Genomic DNA, 19,338 nt, shown 5'->3' with positions numbered 1-19,338 from the left:
AGGACTATCTCTTTTATCTTAAAGTTAGTAAATTTTACAATGATCGGACGTTGTTTTCCTGGCAAATATTGACCTAGACGATGAGCACGTTCAATGGCTGAATCCAGAAGAGTGTCAAGTGCGTCAGCCAAAACTACTTTAAGTTTTTCTTCCGACTCAGCCCACGATTCCCAGTTGTCATCTAATCCATAAAAAATGAGGTTGCAGTGTCGTGATTGATCTTCAAGTTCGGTCTGCCGTGATTGCAAAGAAGCAGAATTGATTGACAGCGACTGTACTGAGGTCTGGATGGTGGCTATTTCGTGATCAATTTGGTCAAGTGAGTTCATTTTATCTTCTAGGTCATCTAGTCTTTTTTCGATGGAGCCAATTTTATTTCAATATTTTTTTTACTTGCTTTGATGGCTTTAATGTCAGTGACCATATCGGACTGGCTTTTTGCTGCTTGCACGGATCGAGCCTGAAGATCTTTTAGAATATATATTCTAATGATATATATATATGATATATATATATGATATAATGATATATATTCTAATATATGAGCCAGGTGAACAGATGAAAGTCGTATTTAATATTAAATATGACTTTCATCTGTTCACCTGGCTCATCAGGCAAGGACTGTAGTTCAGCCAAGGACTGAGAACGAGTCGAGGGTCCTGGGTTCGACTCAATATCTCCAGAGCATAGTAGTAAAACACCCATTGAAAAACAATCAACAGCAACATCACGGAGCACCAGTGGGTGCGGGAACAGTAATAGGAAACGGTCGTCGCTCCTTCTGGCGTATATGGAAAAAACGTTACACACCTGTAATGTGCAAAAGCGCGGAGTGTGAGACATGTTGACAGTGATGGTCCTGCGCCCACTGAAAACTGTCGCACTGGCGGCTCCTTATATTGACTGGGGTTGGTGACGTCATCGTAAACTTGGATGATGCGCAGAAGACGGAGATCACGAGCGGAGCAGTACGGTAGGTGTAGTGCGATTGATAGCAGTGCGGCGTCGATGGCATCGGGCTGGACGGGCATTCGGGTTCACCAGGAGGCAAAGGTGTGGTTGACAGCAGGAAAAGTGGCAGGAACACCTGTAATGCGCAAAAGCGCGGAGCGTGAGACATGTTGACAGTGATGGTCCCTCACCCACTCAACCATGTTTGGAAGTTTTCATCCTACTCATTTTACAGTTGAAGCTAGCTTGCTTCTCAGGTTACTTGTGCTTAGAATTAAAGCACAACAAACAGATGAATGGCTTGCCAGGGCATCATCCACAGAAAGTGGCAACTTTTCTCACTCTCAACCTAGTGTTTGGGCTGCTGCTGGTACTGTTGGTTGCATAGCAGCCAGTGCAGTGCCTCCGAGTGTCATGTGCCGATGTGGCAGTTTTTTGTAGCACGTGGACACTCCTCCCACGAGTTTCTTCGATGTTGTCTTGACGAGGGCCGAACAGTGAATGAGCCAGTTCATCTAGAAATTTTATAATTGGCGTAGAGTTTTCTTCAAGCATGCCGCGAATGTTCCACGCATTTACGATGGCACTTCTAACAAGCAACTCAATTGCAGCTACCTTTCTGTACCACTTGAGTCCTATTCTAAGGCAGTTGTGGTATGTCATTTGGTCACTATAGTTGACGCCTTTTTTTTTGCTGCATTGTAATCGAGAACGGCCTGATCTGTTGTGATTGGTGCGCCATCCCTTTTCTTCCTGCTGTCCACCAAAGTTGCTTTATATTTGGCGGCAGATGTGAGTATCAGAACGGGCCTCTTGTCCATCCACTTCAGTGCCTTCACTCCATCTTTGAACTGAAGTCCGGTAACACTGCCATTTGCAACCTTTACTTCAGTGACATCTTTTGGCAGCCCTGTCCTCACTGAGCAAACTGTGCCGCAAATGAAAGTGTCTGCCTTTAGAAGGCGAAGAGTGAACGGCAAACTCATGGAAGTTGTCTACGTACAGCGGGCACATGGCTTGCTTGTTTTTTTGCATGAGTTTCAAACATACATCTTCGGCGTGTCCGATGCCAACTTGTCAGTCACACTTTCCGGCATATACATCAACCTTTAGCGTGTAACCGCCTTTGGTACATGCCTTGAAGAGCCTGACTCTGTACGAACGAAAGTCAGCCATGCCATGGCACTATTGTCTCATCTATCACAACTTCCTTTCCCGGCTCAAGCACAGCGGCAAAAATTTTGGTTAAATTTCTCTACCAGAGGCTGGATCTTAAAGACATGATCCTGCAACTCTGCAACCAGTTAATTGTCCGCAAAATGCCTGAACCTCAAAGGTAGGGAAAAGGCGGTCACGGCTCATATTTTGACGAATGAGTTCAACACCATACAGGTTACTTTTTGCCCAATAGTGGAATAGCCCAAAAGTAGGAAGATGGACGAGACCAATACAAATTGGTATTCCAACAAATGCTTTCGCTTATTGGATATTGGTTTCCATCCAATTCTTCAACTGTGATTTAGATTTGGGAGTAGGAAGACGGAGGAGACCAATACAAATCAGTATTCGAATAAATGCTTTCATTTCTTTGGCATTCGTTTCCGTCCAATTTTTCAACCGCGATTTAGATTTGGGTGTAGTTGACTTCAACACTTGTTGTGTGAACCTGTTTGTTTCATTGACCATCATTTGCCAAATGTCATCCGTAATAAACAGTGAACATAAAGATGGGGCATAATGGCTAGATGGCAACTGAATGGTAGTGGGCGGCCTAGAGTGCGGTGTCACACTAGACGAAGTGGTTGTTGCCGGTGTCCATTTCTCTACAGATGGGCTGAGAGAAATGAGAGTATTGTAGCCTGAATCATTCGCCTCAGAATCATCCATCAGGTTCGACTCTCGATTCGACTGCTGGCTGAGGTCTGTGATGGTTTGTAAACACTATCTTTGTCACTGATTTCACTGTCTGTCCGCTGCTGAACATCTGACACTGAAGCACTTGACTCATCAGCCGGTGATGGCGAAGTTTCTGGTGCATTCTTCTGGCCAAAACTAAGTTTATTTATTTCCTCTGTGTTGTGCTTTTTTTGCATCCATAAAAGGCATGATCTATTAGACACGCTGAAAAGTTTGGGAGTAGCAAGAAAAACGCAGATACTTACTCCAATAGCACGTATTTCAAAAACTGCGGCAAAAAGTTTGCAACCAACCCAACTGAGAAATGTGCAGCCACTCCACTCTTCGAAAGAAACTTGCCACCCGATGTCCAATGCAACAAAAAGATATATTAGTGCGATGTCAAACCTCGGATGGCAACACAAGAGGGAGAATTCTTGCACGTGTGCCACTGGTGAGTCACGCCGCACATAGCATAAAAACATGTTCATTGAGTGCATTGTGGATTGCCGGTGGGTCATAGCATTTAACGTCAGACAAGTATTCTACTCGCTATCTATAACCTTGCGCAACAAAAATCATACCTCTGCGTTCAAGTGTCATAAAGTTATCACAGCAGCAAGTAGATGAACGCCTGTGACTTTGCTGCCACATAGGAGGAGCACAGGCTGTGACCCACCAGTGACCCACAATGCAGTTAAAGTGTTAATGAAAACTACCTTAATTGACTGTGCTCTTATTAACATTGCCCTAATTCACACCGAAGGTTGGGGAGGTGAGTGCCTTACAGCTGTATTAATTTACTGTGCATTCATCAACTTTGCCCTAAATGATACCAAAGGTCGTGGGTTCGAGAGCCTTAACTGTACCTTCATTTTTTGCATGATTAGTGGCATCGATGTGGAAGAAGACAACAAACACACAAGCAGTGTCGCGAGCGCTCCGATTAACTGTGCCTTTTGTTTGGCATGATTAGCGGCATCATTGTGGAAGACGACAAATGCGCGAGCAGTAGCACGAGCACTCCGATTTTCTCTACCTCACAAAGTGACCTTGAAACATAGAGATCTAAGGCTTTCGCCTTGAATGGCCCCTTATAGGTCTGCACATATTGAATTGACTAGCGCAATGCGTACAATGCACGCTAATTATCGTGTCTACTAAGTATTACATCCCTACGTGCCGTGGAAAAAGCTTAAACTTCAAACCATATATTGCCTTCTCCTCATGGTGGCCGCGCTCCCAGCCAGACAGTTGACGTCAATCGCACAAGTGCACCTACGTACGTGGCTGTGCTGTGATGTAATTCACAGTGACATGTGACTTAGATAATTATTCAAGGCAGCATCAGTTATTTGTTGAATCTGTTGCTTCAGTGGACCAATTAAAGTTTAGAAAAATAATAAAAATACAAACCGAATGTCTGAGTGCTTTTGTTTTACTTCGCACTGTAGCAAGAGAGATGAACTTCCGTTTCGTCTGCTATTTCTGACGTTTGCGCGCAGAGAACGAAACTATATATCATTTTCTACCGTGTTCCAGCACTGCGATCATGCTGTTTCATCCTCTCGCGTATGCCTCAGTGCTGGGGCACTTACTTATAGCGCTAATCACGTGTTCTCATGCAGAGCGCGCATTATCGGCCGCTACGGGAAACGAGACAAGCGCAACAGTTCGCGTGCGACACCGTCACCGGAAGTATGCCGGTGACGATGTGGAAGAAGAAAACGGTTAAAAAAGAAGACGACAGGATATACCCGCCGCGCGATCTCTCGGCTCCGGTATGGGAGAACGCAGTGAAGTAATTTCGCTTGCGGAGGCGAGACAGGGAAAGTCGAGAGAGTGTTTATATAGGCGGCGACGCTCGCCTCCTGAAATCATGGTTTCGCGGCACTTCAATCATTCTCTCTCTGCTGTTAATGAACCAATTTGAAAAATTCTTGCTGTAGAATACTTCTTAGAGGGCACGTAACAGCTTTCAGCATATAACCAAAATTTGTTATGTAGCCTGTGAGGGGCCCTTTAAAACAAACTCGGTAATAATCGGGTGGACCGATGTTGTTGCAGCTCCGTCGAACTTCACAGCCTTCAGACTAGGATACATTGCGCAAAAATTTTGACACAGGGACAAGCAGAACACAGGACGAGCGCTAATTAGAAATTTTCACCAGTTAGAAATTTCATCAGTTAGAAATTTTCACATTGTAATTACAATGTCCCCGCCGTGGCCATATGCTCACGATATTAAGCAAACTTGTAGATAAAAACAACAAATATGCTCTTCACATTTTTGAAAGGAGCTCTTTATTTTAGTAAATATCAGCAGGCGATCTTGCCTCTACTGACGGCTAGCGCATTAACCGGTAGCGCGTTAGCCAGGAGAAGCTGTTCGATCGCACGGCGGCGGTTCGTTGCTTTGTTGGCCTCATACTGAAGCCTTCTAATTTCTCAACGATGCTTGACTTGAAGAAGCACATGCGCCAGAAGAAACTGGAGCACACGGTCAAATTCTTCAGGATCGCTGCTTGAAAGCTTTGAAGCTGTGAGTACTGTACTGTGAGCGCTATTTTTCCAATTTAAATGCTTTGGATACGCTATGGATCGGCCGTCGAGCTAGCTTTGGCTTCAAACAGTTTACGGCTGGGTGCAACAATGACGTTCCTGAAGGAAACTACATACAATACGCCTATTAATGTTTCTCATGCTGTTTCTTAAACACCTGCTCCCTAGATAACTGTTCTTTATTGTATTACAATTACTGCAGCTATCGCCATCGCAACGCGGCCCCTCTGGCGCCTCTGGCCCCTCCAGGAACAGGGACACCAAAGCAAAGCTAAAACCCAGACCAGTCCGTGGGTTGGGGCTCGCCGAGGCCTGCGCGTGCGCTAAGGGTGTATAAGATCGACTGTCCCCTATCGCGGACAGCCAATTTTTTTATGCGGACGCCCCCTAACACGCTTCGGCCTACGCGGCCCCAGCCCACGTGCCGCCCTGCTTCCAGCTTTGATCCCTCCGCTAGCCCTTGGGGTGCCCTGGAGATTCCGCACCGCCTGCTTTACTATAATCCCAGGTGCTCTCCTGAGGCCTCCGTTTGCCGGTTACATGTGCCCTCCTAGAGCAGTGCTTGTAAAAAATACGATCTAGCGTCGCGACGAAAAAAAAGCAACCCGTGATTTACGCAACACCAGTCAGAACCTTGCCTCTTCAGGGACAGCGATCACCAAATGGGGCGTCCGTGCCCACTGCCTCACCGCGCGGGCAGCCAGCGGCGGAGCGTAAACTCCGCCGCACTCTGCGTAGACATGCGGCGGAGCGTAAACTCCGCCGCATGTCTAGGGGACAAACGCACGCAACACGCGCTAGGAAACCTCCTCCGTAGTGCCTAGGCTACTCCGAGGCCTAGGCCACGGCCTAGGCACATTTTTAAGTTACACCGTTGACGGAATCAAGGAGCAAAAGCCCCCAGATTTTCTCTCTCGCGCCCGCTCTTGCTCGCGCCTGCGCACAAACGACTGGCGATCCCTCAAATGAACGTCTCGTGGAGTAATGTGTGACACTAAACTCAGTGTTACCGTCTCTGCAGTGGGTTCAGTATTTGTTGGCGAAAAGTCGTGCAGTAGTAGTGGTGTGGCATATGTCTGCTTTTGGTCTCGGTGAACTCTGGTGGTGTTAGACCTATATTTCTGAAGAATTCAGTGGTGCTGACGATCGAAATATTCAAATGGTGTAGCGCCTCGGCAATGCAATTTGCAAACCTGCGCTGTGCAGCAGCATCATCACATATCGCACATGCATCTTTACTTGGCGGGCGCTGTACACTCTACACTCTTAGGCAAAGTTACACCCTTTGGCTTGCCCCTTCTGCCACACAACAATAATCGTTATCTGCCTTGATGCGTTTCCTTTCTTTAACGCTGCGAGCCCGGAACTTTCCAGTAACGAACGGCACGCGCGTTATCAGAAGGGGCACTCCAAAGGGTGTAAACTGTTCTATGCTGATAACGCGCGTGCCGTTCGTTACAGATTTACCACATACAGATGGCCCCATGAACCGCCGATGGACCGCCATGTTTTGAACGTATGGGCTTCTATGGAAGCTTCGCTACCAGGTATATTTACCTTGTATTGTACGTGTTCTTCGCCACAACTTACGTTATGTAAGTAATATAATGCTTAAGGTGGTGTTTGCTCACAACTGTTCACGCGTCCTTGAAATGGGGCAGCGCATGTTTTCAATCGTATTCAGCGCTAGTGCGCCATCCGCGACTTCATGTGATTTACTTTTATTGTGGGCTTTACAATTTAGGCGTAGTGCTGTGAACTTAACGGAGTTTTAGTGACATCACATGGTCTGCCAGAATTCCACGAACTAAAATGCAGAGTAGATGTTTAATATTATTCGTACTAAGGGCGCGATAAACATGGTGAGGTGTAACTTAAGAATGTGCCGTTATGTTCAGCTGCATCTCTGCCCGTTTTTCGCGCTCTTAGTTTTAGCAATGGGACGCAAGGTTCTGTGTAAAGTTGGGACGAATGAATGTGTATATGTGCGTCTGCAATAACTTCACCGCAACACTTTTGTGTAATGCGATGAAGCAAATAGTGTATTGCGGTGATGGGATGTATGGCAGCCCTAGTCCTAGCTTTCATGTCCCCGTTGCCCTGAAGATACTGCCCCGCCCGTTTTACTATAATCTCAGGTGCTCTCGAACTCGGATTGCCGGTATTTTTTTTTTCACATGCTGAATGGTCCCACCGCAATACACATATGTAGTGAGGTGACGCTTATTAAAATTACCAAATGCTTTGACAGTGTTAGACCTAACAGTTTTAGAATGACAATGCCAATAATATATGTAGTGAGGTGAAGCTTATTAAAATTACCAAATGCTTTGACAGCGTTAGACATAACAGTTTTGGAATGACAATGCCAATACATCAGCCCAGACCTTCACTTTAACAATTTTATTAGGACTGTCAAACTAATCTTACAGCAGATAAAAACGATGTAAACACCTCAAGAGTTGATTAGCAAGTAATACTGGAAAGTCTAGTGGCAAAGGGTGTGGTGAAGTGCTTTAAACACTCAATCGACACACCTTAAGTGCTTAAAAATTTCTAGCATATTGATGCAGGTTGATCAGACTTCTGTGATATTGGTTGCTTTACAATTAAAATAATAGTATTGGATAAGAGGATGCAAGTGACTCGTGCTGCTTGGTTATGCAAACCACATGGGTCCCAGAAATACCTAAACAGGGTTCTTGTTTACGCATGCTGCTTGCGCCCACTATTCTAAAGCTCTCTAATGTCAGCAGTATAGAGAGAGGCTGTAAAAATAGGGCTTTAAACTTCACAACTCCAATTTTGTTTCTTCTACACTCGTTCAACCTGAACACTACACTGTTTTGAGAGCATCTGCCTAGCTCATTGCCACATTTTGCGACAAAAGCAGTGATCACTCAGAGTTGTCAGTCCTAATACTCAAAGAATTTTTTAAACAGTTCATTTTTTAAGCATGAGGGATGTCATGCCCATCTAGAAAATTAACCATGCAATAAGCTACTAGAAGTAGCTAAAAAATCAGCAGTCTTCTGAAGTCAGCTTGATTTGCAGCTCCTAAAATTGGCTATTATTGAATTAGGGGAAGGGAAGAACAGCTTAAATAAACATATGTCTGATCAGAAAGTTGTGTTGGTGTGCTGCAGTAAGGCAGTGAAAGGAAGCCGTTTTGGCATTGGTCTACCTCTGTCCCAAAACCAAGCACTGCAGCCGAGGCAACTTCACTTGGCTTTGACATCTTCAAATTTCTTTCCAGAGCACAGAATACTCAGTCAAGGTGAGCTCAATGCACATCACCCACATTGGGGATGCAAAGACATACGGCCAAGAGGATGCCACCTTGACGAAGCAGACACCACACACCTCATATTAACAAATGACACCAACTATTCCAACTGCCACACCCTCCATTAAAACCAGCATGGGCAACTGGGGCCTTCATCCAGAGTGTCAGTGACTCGACTCTGCCCCAAGAGGCAGTGACCATTATCCAGTATAACACTTGATATAGGGGTAAAATTTTCCACATTCACAAAATCGGGGTTTCAGGCTGGGACCATCTCCATGATGCACTTGAGTCCCAGAATGTAAAGGTGTTGAAGAATCGCTAGCAACACGCATCCTTTACAAACTGCAAAGAGCGACATGTGAACTAGAGCTTACTGGGGCAACATCCAGCCCTGACAAGCACCGGCTGCAACTTTGGGGTGAGCAAGCCAAGCTGCATACTGCATACCTAAATTGTGGTTGCACGAAACAAACCCTGTTCAATGATCTGCACAAGACTGAGCAGGCAAGATGTCAACTTGCCAGAGACTAGTGGATGGACCACTGCGTGTCATTTGAATGTATAAGTCTCGGTAAGATGCGACACATTCTCGGCTATAACAGGATGAACCAAATACTGTAATACTATTTAAAACACGCTGCTCGATCTTCAGTGCACATCTGAGTAACTTAAGGAACAAGCTGCAGAGGCCTTCCCCGACCACCTCTCAGTGAGAGTGACTGTCACCAGAGTTGTACGCACCTTAATGACCACTTGCCAAGGAAGGAATGGAAAGCCTCTTTACGATGGCAGAACCTGTTGCTCTCGAACATGTCAACACTTCAAACGCACGTGGCAAAGATGGAGTCATTTTGCAGATGTTGAGGAATCTTGCCGAAACAAGGAAACAAGCACTATTGCTTGTAATTGATTAAATCTGGAATATTGGAATTCCCCACAAAGTGGAAACACTTGGTCATGATGCCACTACCGAAACCAGGCAAGAAGCCCGACACCATAGCCAACCTTTGACTCGCATTGACAGTGTGCAAATTGACTGAAGGAATATGCCTTGTGAGGCTGAACCACCATATGGGAAAGACAAGACTTTCTGCATCAATCCATCGCCAATACCAGCCGCTTTGGAGGAAAGATATATGCATTCTTAGTCAGTCGAATCAAGAAGAATGTCGAGCACAGTCTGCAATGAGGAGGTACTGGTGGCCTTTCGTGAAGCCTTCCCAGGCATTAGGGTTGCCAAAGCCTCTTATGCAACCAAATGTTTGAAATATGGAGTTACAGTAAACAGCCAGACTTTTACCAACTGCACAGGTGGAAATGCAGGTAAAACTCGGACCAGCACACTTGGTTGCAGGAGTGATTCGCTGATGAGGTAAGAAAGTGACTTAACAGTTGGGGATAAAGTATACCGAATGCAAGTATGTGCAGTATGTATATCTACTGTTAGGCCGAAACAGATTTTCTCCAAAGCAATATCAAAAGCTTTCTTTTTTTTTTCAGGATGCCACTCATGTGCTTTAGGCAAGTGTGGACAGGGTTATATAAAGCTGCATAGGCAAAATGATACAAGTAGATACAGCTGTTAAGCGTAATATTTTTTCTGGGCTAAATTCTTGCTCCTTGAACTCATTCGAGATCATTAACTGTAGCACCAAAGTAGTGGACCAGTACTAGAACAATGGCATGTCGTGTGCTCATCTCAGTTCTTGTGCTTATGCCAGTCTTCTTTTTTATAGCAATAACTGCTATGGGCTAACTCCCCTGGTTGTTCTGATGTCCACTGGTGTTGTCACTGGAATTCCCAAATTTCTTGCTAGAATATTGCAAATAAAGTTCTCATTGTGCTGCGAGGATTCGAACATACGATCAAAAGATTGGCAGTCCACAATTCTATATTCCGGCCACTCTGCTGAAGGTACAGTCGTGGTGAATACTGATCCTGGAGAGTGCAATCAAACCGACAGGTGCCATGTTTGGTAACACCTGCTCAATGTCTGCATAGTGTATATAGAGCTGGTGTCCACGCCTTCAAATTCTGACACATCACCTTCCCACTCGTGAAGGCAGTCCTATGTTAATTTTTCTTCTTACATGTAATGACAGTGATTGGGTGCATCTGCTTCATTAATCTAGTGCTTGGCTTCTCAAATTTACTGGATGGGGCTGTTGGTGTCTTGTTTTCCTCAAGCACAGTGCGAGCCTAAGTGCGAGCCAAAGCACAGTGGTAGCCCAAATATAGATTTGAGAACAAAAAACAGCAGTAAGAAACTAAAGGGTTGTTTTGGTGGAGACCAGTGGCCAAGTCCGGATATGAAAGAGGAGGAAGAAAAGTCGAGTCTTTCCACTTCAACACTGGGAGGCACAACTCCCACAAATAAATACGACTCCCCATACTTATTTTACTTCTCTAAAGGACATTACCGACTTCCATTGGCAAGTGTTCACTTCAACAAACACCGCATGAAGCAACCTTCCTGTGCATATTTCACCAGCTACTGCATGTCAAGCTACTGCATTATTGTTTTGCGTTATAAACTTCAATTTTCTTTATGCCACAACTTGCCCAATTTTATCTTTTGCAGTAGGGTGTGAGCTCAGCTATTAAGGTACTTAAATACTTGTGAATAGTAGTAGAGAAAAAAAAATAATAGTAAGAAAGCAGTGGCTTTTTGTGCATAGACTATGCATACACCTGGTGCTCTCATGGCCATTTCTTCCATATCTGCTAAACTATTCTAAACAAGAAAAGCTTATACACAATTATTGTGCAAAGTCAGACCACAAATAAACTGGAGGTATCCTTGGTAAGCAAAGTATATTTATTTGATGGCATTTTCTGCAGCCTTGCTATTGGGCCTTCCTTCCTTTTCAGCTGTGCAGGTTCATTAAGAAGTGACGAGACAGTTTAACAATTTAAATAATTGAAAGTCTTAGCGAAACCTTTTTGGGTTGTTTTTTCTTGGTTTCAGACTCTGCACATTGCATTTTACGGTGTGTTTTCCATGTATTTTGCTTTTTTTTGAGGGCATGTTAACATTGGGGGGGTACATTCAGTTCGCCTGCACCACTTGAACCTGTTCGCGAGGTGCTGCACCCTGCCATTTGTTTCAGCGGTGCAGCAATGGCGCCCGCAGAACCACGACGTTCAATTCAAAAGGTGCAAAGCTGGTTCACGATTTTGCTGAACCCACACCACTGTTGGTGCCGTCTTGGTGCAGGCATACAGGTGCGCAGCAGACGATGCAGCACACGGGCGCGAGCACCGTTAAAACCCCGCTTACGCACGTCTGATGTGTCTACGCAACTGTGGTGTGTATTTATGACCCAGAAACCGATCATACCTGCAGTTCAGGACCTATCAAACTTACGCACTCCGTGCACATTAGTCTGACATAGGATAGCGCCTAAACTGCATGTGCACCTTTGCATTCGTTTCGAGTGTTTCGCTGGGTCTGCACCTCCGGTATCGAGCTGCACAGTTTCTGAACTTCTCGTGAACCGCCGTTAACTGGTTCGCAGTGGTGCAGGCGAATAGAACAGACCCATTTTTTACACGTCAAGTATGTGGTGCCATAGAGTTCTTGGATGGAGTCTTACCCTTTCATTCTGTACATGTTGGTTTTTTATGTCCAAGGATGTTTTACATTTGAGTGTGATTAAGTTTTCAGGGTGTCTACCAAACGGGAAAACCGGGAATTTTCAGGGAATTTGAGTAGTTTGGAAAAACTCAGGGAATTTGTGCCTCTATGAGGGAAAATTAGCTATAATTTTATCGAAAGGGTTGAAAGTTGCGGTAATGCTGGCTCGAGTAACAGAAACTGTAATGCATCGTCTTTGACGTCCTGTCGTCAGCTGGAGGAGTTGCCAGTGTGCAGTCGACCGACTTTCCGGATTCCCGATAATTTAGACGGCTTCGCGGCACAACAACGTACCCCATAGAGTCAATGTATCAGAACGTTTGAAATTTCGGACACCGGAACTTTTCGCCGTCCGATTTTCTGGACGTTTTGCCGTGACTGCAGGTCCAAAACGGCATTAATCAAAGCCACCACTGCTGTCATTTTGATTACATCGCCGCCTCAAACCGGCGCTCTTGCACGCAGATCGCACTGGCAGCCGTAGCCACCACTGCGGCAACGCTAGGCCTAGCTGCTTCGATGTTCGCTTTGAAGCTTCTTGCCATTGGGTGCCATGTTTTTTATTAAAAGAATTCGCTGCTGTCAGCAATGGCACGGACTGCGCCTTCGCGGTCCTCGCGATTAGCTTGGAAAGCACGATGCATTGCATAATACCGATTCCCAAAAGTCAGCTTCGCCTCCATACTGAAATGTTGCTTGGTGAAGCATACACAACAATATTGCAGTGAAGCATAAGCGTGGGAAGGGGCTATTGCCATGGGACACAGTATGTATTTCTTAATTATACACGCATGCACCCAGTATTACCTGTCACAGTACGAGCACCGATATGCCTAATACGTGTACCGACAGGCCTTCAGAGCATTTTCGAATGTGCCTGTGGCGGATTGAGCCGTTAAGGGCAGTAAATGACATGCATTTATTTTTTTCCAACTGGCCGATTTTTCTGAAGTTTCGCGGCCCCTAGGGAGTTGAAAAAATTGGACGTGGACCGTGCAACTGACCAAGAAGATGCTTCAAATGGTCCGTGGGATGAACGAGTGGCGGAAGGAGGACAAGAACAGAAAGGACCTACGCATTGGGGAATGAACGGGAAAGGAAGCAAGCTGCCACCATTTTCAGCTCAAAAAACAAAGTGTTGACTGATGCCGAGATGCAGGTGTCCCTCGTCCAAACCGAAATAAACTCTTTAAAGCAGTAAAACACAACACCAAGGCGTCGTGCGGGGTCTTAGAGTATGTCTGGACAGTTCAGGTTGACTTGCGAGCTGTTGAGAGAGAATCTCAATTGTAACAAAGTTCGCGCCTCAAACCACTGAGCTTGCTGTCAGTTGATAGAAATAGCTCATATTTGAAAATATTTGCTTTTGTGTGCATCTCCTTTTAATTCGTATTTGAAACTGTCCGACTTGATCTGCAATTCTTTTCTAAGACATATTTGCTGTGCATTTTACTAAGCACTCCCTTCTATTCTCTTTTTGAATTACATAAGCACTACTCCTTAGTATTCATATTGGATTAAGTCATTTTTAAAAAATTTTTTTTCATATGCTTACTAGAGAGTGACAGCATCGGGCGATATGGTTTCAGCTTGTCTTGACATTAAACGGTTCTGCATCATTCAGGGAATTTTGCAAAGGCCCTCAGGGAAAACCTGGAAAACTCGGGGAATTCGGAAATGTCAACTTCGTAGACATCCTGGTTTTGCCTCCGTCATCCAAGCTTGAAAGATGGCTACCACTGCTAGTGGCATGACAAGTGACTTTTTTTTCAATAAAAGGAAGTCTTTCACTTAACCTGTGCACTGGTTGTCTTTGTCTTTTTGAATTACAATTTGTTGCCTATATTTGCTCTGTTGTTGCATATCAAATTAGGAATGGCTATCATAGTTGACATTTAACCATATTGCACACAATGTGGATATGTACTTGCAATATATGGCCACCATAACTATAATAAATATAAGTTAATAATTCAAGAATACTGCCTTTGCATGGTGGTGCAGCCATGAATTGTGGCTATAAGGTACCAGCTGTGCAGGTAGCACTGTTGTGCAGAATATAGTTCAACTCTACTACTTTCAAACATCACTTTTATCCACATTTGTATAGCTCCAGTTCCTGTGAACACACATCTGGTGGAAGAGTGGCTTGCACCTGCAGTTGGGGCCAATGAATAGCTAATATTTTGCCCGCTTTCATGTTATTAGCATATTAGTAAAGGCAGTCGTTTTTATAGTAGCCTGTTTGCCCAGTGTAGAAGCCGTTGTGGGGTGTCAGGATCTTGTACACATCTTCAGCTTTGCAGGGTACACAGCATCTGGCACATAGTTTGTTACAGGCCATTTCTTCGGGGCAAGTTGAGTTTACTCACTTGCAAAGGGAGAACCAAGCTTCTTGAAATTGAAGTAAACCGCCTGTACACTCAGTGGCCTTCTTCATTTTGTGTGACATATGTGGTTATAGCGACCCTTGCTTTATGTACTTCTTGTCCAGCAGCAGTCTTTTTTTCTTTTTTTTACATTCTCGGGATAGCTTTCAGCAAGCTGGACAGGAATAACACTGAAAAACCAGCAGATGTTAATTGTCGAACTTATCATGCGAAGCTTCGTACAGTATGAGGAGGGCGTTCCTCAAGGCCTTGTAGATGTTGTGAGTTTGGAGCAACATGATGTATAGCACTTTTTTGATCGCATGCTATAGGTTCAGCAGGCATGGCCATGGTTGAAGTGCAGCGCAAGGTCAGGAAAACAGATATCTGTGAGCAGCACCATGGTAAAGGAGATGCTGGGAAAACTAGTGGGAAGCCTGTTGAACAATAGGTTGACCCAGTTGCTGGCTTTATCAGGTAAAGTGTGATAAAGAGAAGGAAGCCATCAACACATCAGAAGGTTTTGCAGGTCTGTCATAACACGCCAACAAGTCTTAGTGTGCAAGCTATGGACAAGTTTGGACAAAGAGCTGCTCATTGTAACTAATGAGGATGTAACTAATGAGCGGATAAAAAAAACAGCAGCTCCATTAATCTGGTCTCACTAGTATCAACAGTGTTTTGCAAGTGTGCATTGCCATACTCCCCAATGCCTTCTTGGGTGACAGCAAGGACCAGCTTGAGGCTAGGGGTAATAGACTTCTTTACAAGCTAAAAATGCATGCATGTATGGAGAACACATTGCGTACAAAAAGTAGGCACTTCACAAGGCACTGGAGAAGGAATATATCGTTGACAGTATGCAAAGACAAGCTTCTCTGCTACTAAACACCCAGCACTGTTGCATGTAACAACCTCTGAAACCTCTCAAAGAGAAATCATTTTTGTGTATCCATAAAGAGGGCAGGCAGGCAAAGCCCCTTCAGCAATGGTGCCAGCTTCAAAAGGCCCACTTCGCACATCCTGAATGCTTCCTTCTTAGACTTTGCTGGGTGCAAGCATTCTACTGTCTAAAAGTTGTCATTGAGAGCACTGTTGGTTTGGTGGCAATACAGTTCAGAAGCGATTGCAACAAACCTCCCTTCCTAGTTGGTCTGGAGGCTCGCGGTGCTCGTGAAGCGATACCATGAGACAAGCAAGGTGAGTGGATGCCTCCAAGCCCTTGTTCGTTGATCACACGGTTGTTAGTAACAACCAAGAGACCTGAAACCAACAAGCTCAAGTTTGGTACTCGTGTGGTTACTGTGGAGGATCCATAATAAAAAGCACGAAAACAAAACTCAAGGGAAAGGATGAAGCACCATTTAACACTTAGTATTGCTGCAGCCCACCCCCTTCTTTGATTTTGTCTGGCCGTGCTACATTTATTTACTACATAGGCATGAACTTCTCCTGTGCACAGCTTACTGCAGAGAGCATAGGTGATGTTCCCAATCAGTGTCCCATTTTTATATACACTATGTGCTGGCTCAAAGAGGCTCGAAACACTGCAATGGAAGCTTCTAGTAGAAAAGGTGCCTGGAAGGAAAAAGAAAGCTGTGCTGCAACCATTTTGGCAACATCTTGTCCCCTTAATAAAAATTGTGCTTCCATATCAACTGCAGCCATCCAGTTTAAAGTACCAGCGCACTTATGAACAACGAATCAATTCTCAAAGAGCATGTGCAGTCCAGCCAAAAGCATGAGCCTGAATATGCATTGTGCTCCTGCATTGAAGGTGAATAACGTGTTCCATAATGGCGAATGTGCTTTAGTATGCTTCCTTGCAATATGAATTTGTAATGTACAAAGAATTGTCAATGAAACTTACCACAAGCACAGATGCACTTGCAAATTATATCACAATTGAATATCAACGAGCACAGTGTGAACCTATGTGCTCTTTCCACTCTTGGTAAGCTTTACTGCACAATGCTTATTTTCACCCATGTACTGCACTATAGCAAGCTACAATAGAAACGTTGCATAATTGGGTTTTTTAAAGGGCCCCTGAAACGGTTCAGACAAATTTTGTAGATGCGTAGGGTACAGCTTAAGTAGAACATTCGCGCCACAATTTAAGTAAAGCGTTACGTATTAATGGAGCTACAAGCGATTACAAGTTACCCTCCTCCCTAGTAATGCTTTTCCTCCTCAACTCGTTCGCCGAACGATCGGGGCTAAGCTCGGCCTTCACTGCTTCTGCGTCACAATGCGACATCGCATCGTCCAGTTCCGGTTGTTTTGGAGCCCGCCCCCACCCGCGCGAAACGTCTCCGCTAGCGGCTTGGCGTCAATCCCAAGCGAGAGCTATCGAAGCAGTGTGCGTTGCGAGCATTCTGTCGTAGCACCGAACGTGTCTGGTATTCCGGTACTTGCACACTAGCAGAATGTTTCGACGGAATGGTGAACGCATAAACTCAAGCTGATGAAAGAACTTTAGCATAGACGTACGTGAGCTGCCTGATCGGTCTCTACAGTCCAGCCACCCATTGGCGCAGAGCTTAACCTGCCAAAGAAAGAGCTAATATTGCTCTAACCAAGTGTAAAACATTTTAAACATTTACAAAAACAACATGTTAACGATTACACTCCTGCGAAAAATTTACACCAGCAGCAAAGAACACATTTTGTTACTGCTACTGTGTGTGGTTGAGCCCTGTGCCACCAGGTGGCTGCACCTTGCAGACCATTCACATTTGCGCTTCTGTTCATCCCCTGAAACAACACGCAAGGGGACACGGCCAGGCCCTGTCACCTTGCGCTTGCGTTTACCCTAATACCGAAGTCGCGAAATGCTATGTGTTAGTAATCTTCCGGTTTAAAGTGACGGCCGCAAATGCGCAAATCCTGGCGCCGATTGGATAGCGGCTGTCCAATGTGCTGCAGCCAGTCTGCTCATCTACTGGCTTGCAGAAGGACACGATGTCGCAGCTTGAGATATTGCCAGTCGCTACGTTTGCAGTCCACAACGCAACTAAGTCGAATCATAGCGCTCATGAAAAGACAGATCGACGCTGAGTGTGGGGCTTTCGTCAAAGACGGAGCGCGTTGTAACACAAGCAAACGACACTTGCTGTTTGTCGGAAGTGCTTAGTGTACTGAAAAATTGTTCTTGTGCATTCTCTTTGTTACTTTCTTTTTATAAAAACAAATTAACTAACATTCCAACTATTACAAACATCATTTCTTTACCATAAAGTTGGAAAAATTATCGATCACGCACCCTGGTCAGCCAATCAGATAGCTCGCCCCACTGACGTCATATGGGCGATTTCCTTCATATGGGTAGGGGCGGCTTAAAATTCCGCCGAGCAGTGTGCTGCGATCGGCAGCGATGTGCATTTTTAAAACCTTATAATAAATTACACGCTTTACGCGGAGCACTTAGATGTGTCAATGATAAGAAGGTCCTACTCTAACGACTCAGTACGTTTGTAGAAAATCGTCAAAATCGTTTCAGGGTCCCTTTAAGATTACCTTTTCGCAATACACCAATGTTTCGCGGTGAAGCATACTAAAAGTGGAAAGGGTTACTGTGACTGGACACAAGAGGTCTTTCATTAATCACTCGCGCACCCGCCGCTTCTCAGGTCGCCAAATTGAACATACTATGCTGGATGATGGCGGCCCCCTCCCACTTTTAGTATGCTTCACCGTGTAACTAAAATGTACTGCGGCGAAGAAGCAGTACATCTGTATCGAGTGAATAAACAAATGGTTTTTTACAACAGTACACAAATAAACGCGCACCAGTCTACTACATGGAAGACCGTCGCAACAAAAGGTAGCCGATTCACACAGGCTGTGTAGGCCACTTATCAGTCGTAAAGGGTATTATGTGTAATTCGAAATTTCAGACACAGAGAAATGTTTATATGTCTACGTTCGTACTCCTTGCGTAATAACACTGCTAGAACTACCACAACAGAAAGTAATTTACAACACACAAACGCAAAGAACACAGACATATGCCTAGTTTTCAACTCGGTCGTCATGCAAATGACAAATGACACGGAAGAACGTGAACATGCTGTGTGTTAGCATCGTAAACTTCATACTAGGCAAGGAGCACACCACAATCCCGCGACAGCCGCTAATGAGACCAAAACGGGAGCACATGTCTGTGAGTGCGCAAATGGAGCCTCCTAAGCCACTCTGCTCCACCACCACCTTCACTGCACGGCTGCACCACTCGTTAGAAGCACAGCACACCAACCACACATTCAGCACTGAACAGTGGGCGGTCGACGCAGTCGCATTTACATGACTTATAGCTAGCAGCACATCTCTCGATGTCTGTTAAGCAAAGGCGGACACGGCAACGCCACATCGCTGTTCACTGAACTGCGCTAGGCCACTTCGACATTTCAGTTGTCACCACCGCCGGGTTCTCAAGGAAGCACGGGTCACACAACGCAGATTCTGTACTGCCAGAGTTCACGGAGGCCAAAGCCGCACTGTCACTACTCACGGCTTTCCGCCAAGTAACACAGAACCTACAACCAACACACAAGCACCGCAAGCATAATCACATGAGCAATTTAATGTTAAACAACGCGCGGTCCAGAGAATGATCATGCCGAGAACGAAA

At 45.0% G+C, this 19,338-nt stretch overlaps 1 long non-coding RNA gene across 2 annotated transcripts; it reads left to right on the top strand.

The window, feature by feature from the left end:
• Positions 1 to 5,249: 5,249 nt before the first annotated feature.
• On the top strand, positions 5,250 to 14,096 carry LOC142557834 (uncharacterized). Of its 2 annotated transcripts, none has more exons than XR_012822864.1 (3): positions 5,250 to 5,389; positions 6,871 to 6,956; positions 13,961 to 14,096. It is a non-coding gene; the product is annotated as an uncharacterized LOC142557834 (long non-coding RNA). The 2 variants fall into 2 exon arrangements; XR_012822863.1 differs by lacking the exon at positions 13,961 to 14,096 and adding an exon at positions 8,666 to 8,775.
• Positions 14,097 to 19,338: the final 5,242 nt, after the last annotated feature.

This window comes from Dermacentor variabilis, chromosome 9 (assembly GCF_050947875.1).
Source record: "Dermacentor variabilis isolate Ectoservices chromosome 9, ASM5094787v1, whole genome shotgun sequence".
Taxonomy (NCBI): domain Eukaryota; kingdom Metazoa; phylum Arthropoda; class Arachnida; order Ixodida; family Ixodidae; genus Dermacentor; species Dermacentor variabilis.
Note: the sequence above shows the minus strand (reverse complement) of the source record. Positions and strands in the feature narration are given on the sequence as shown.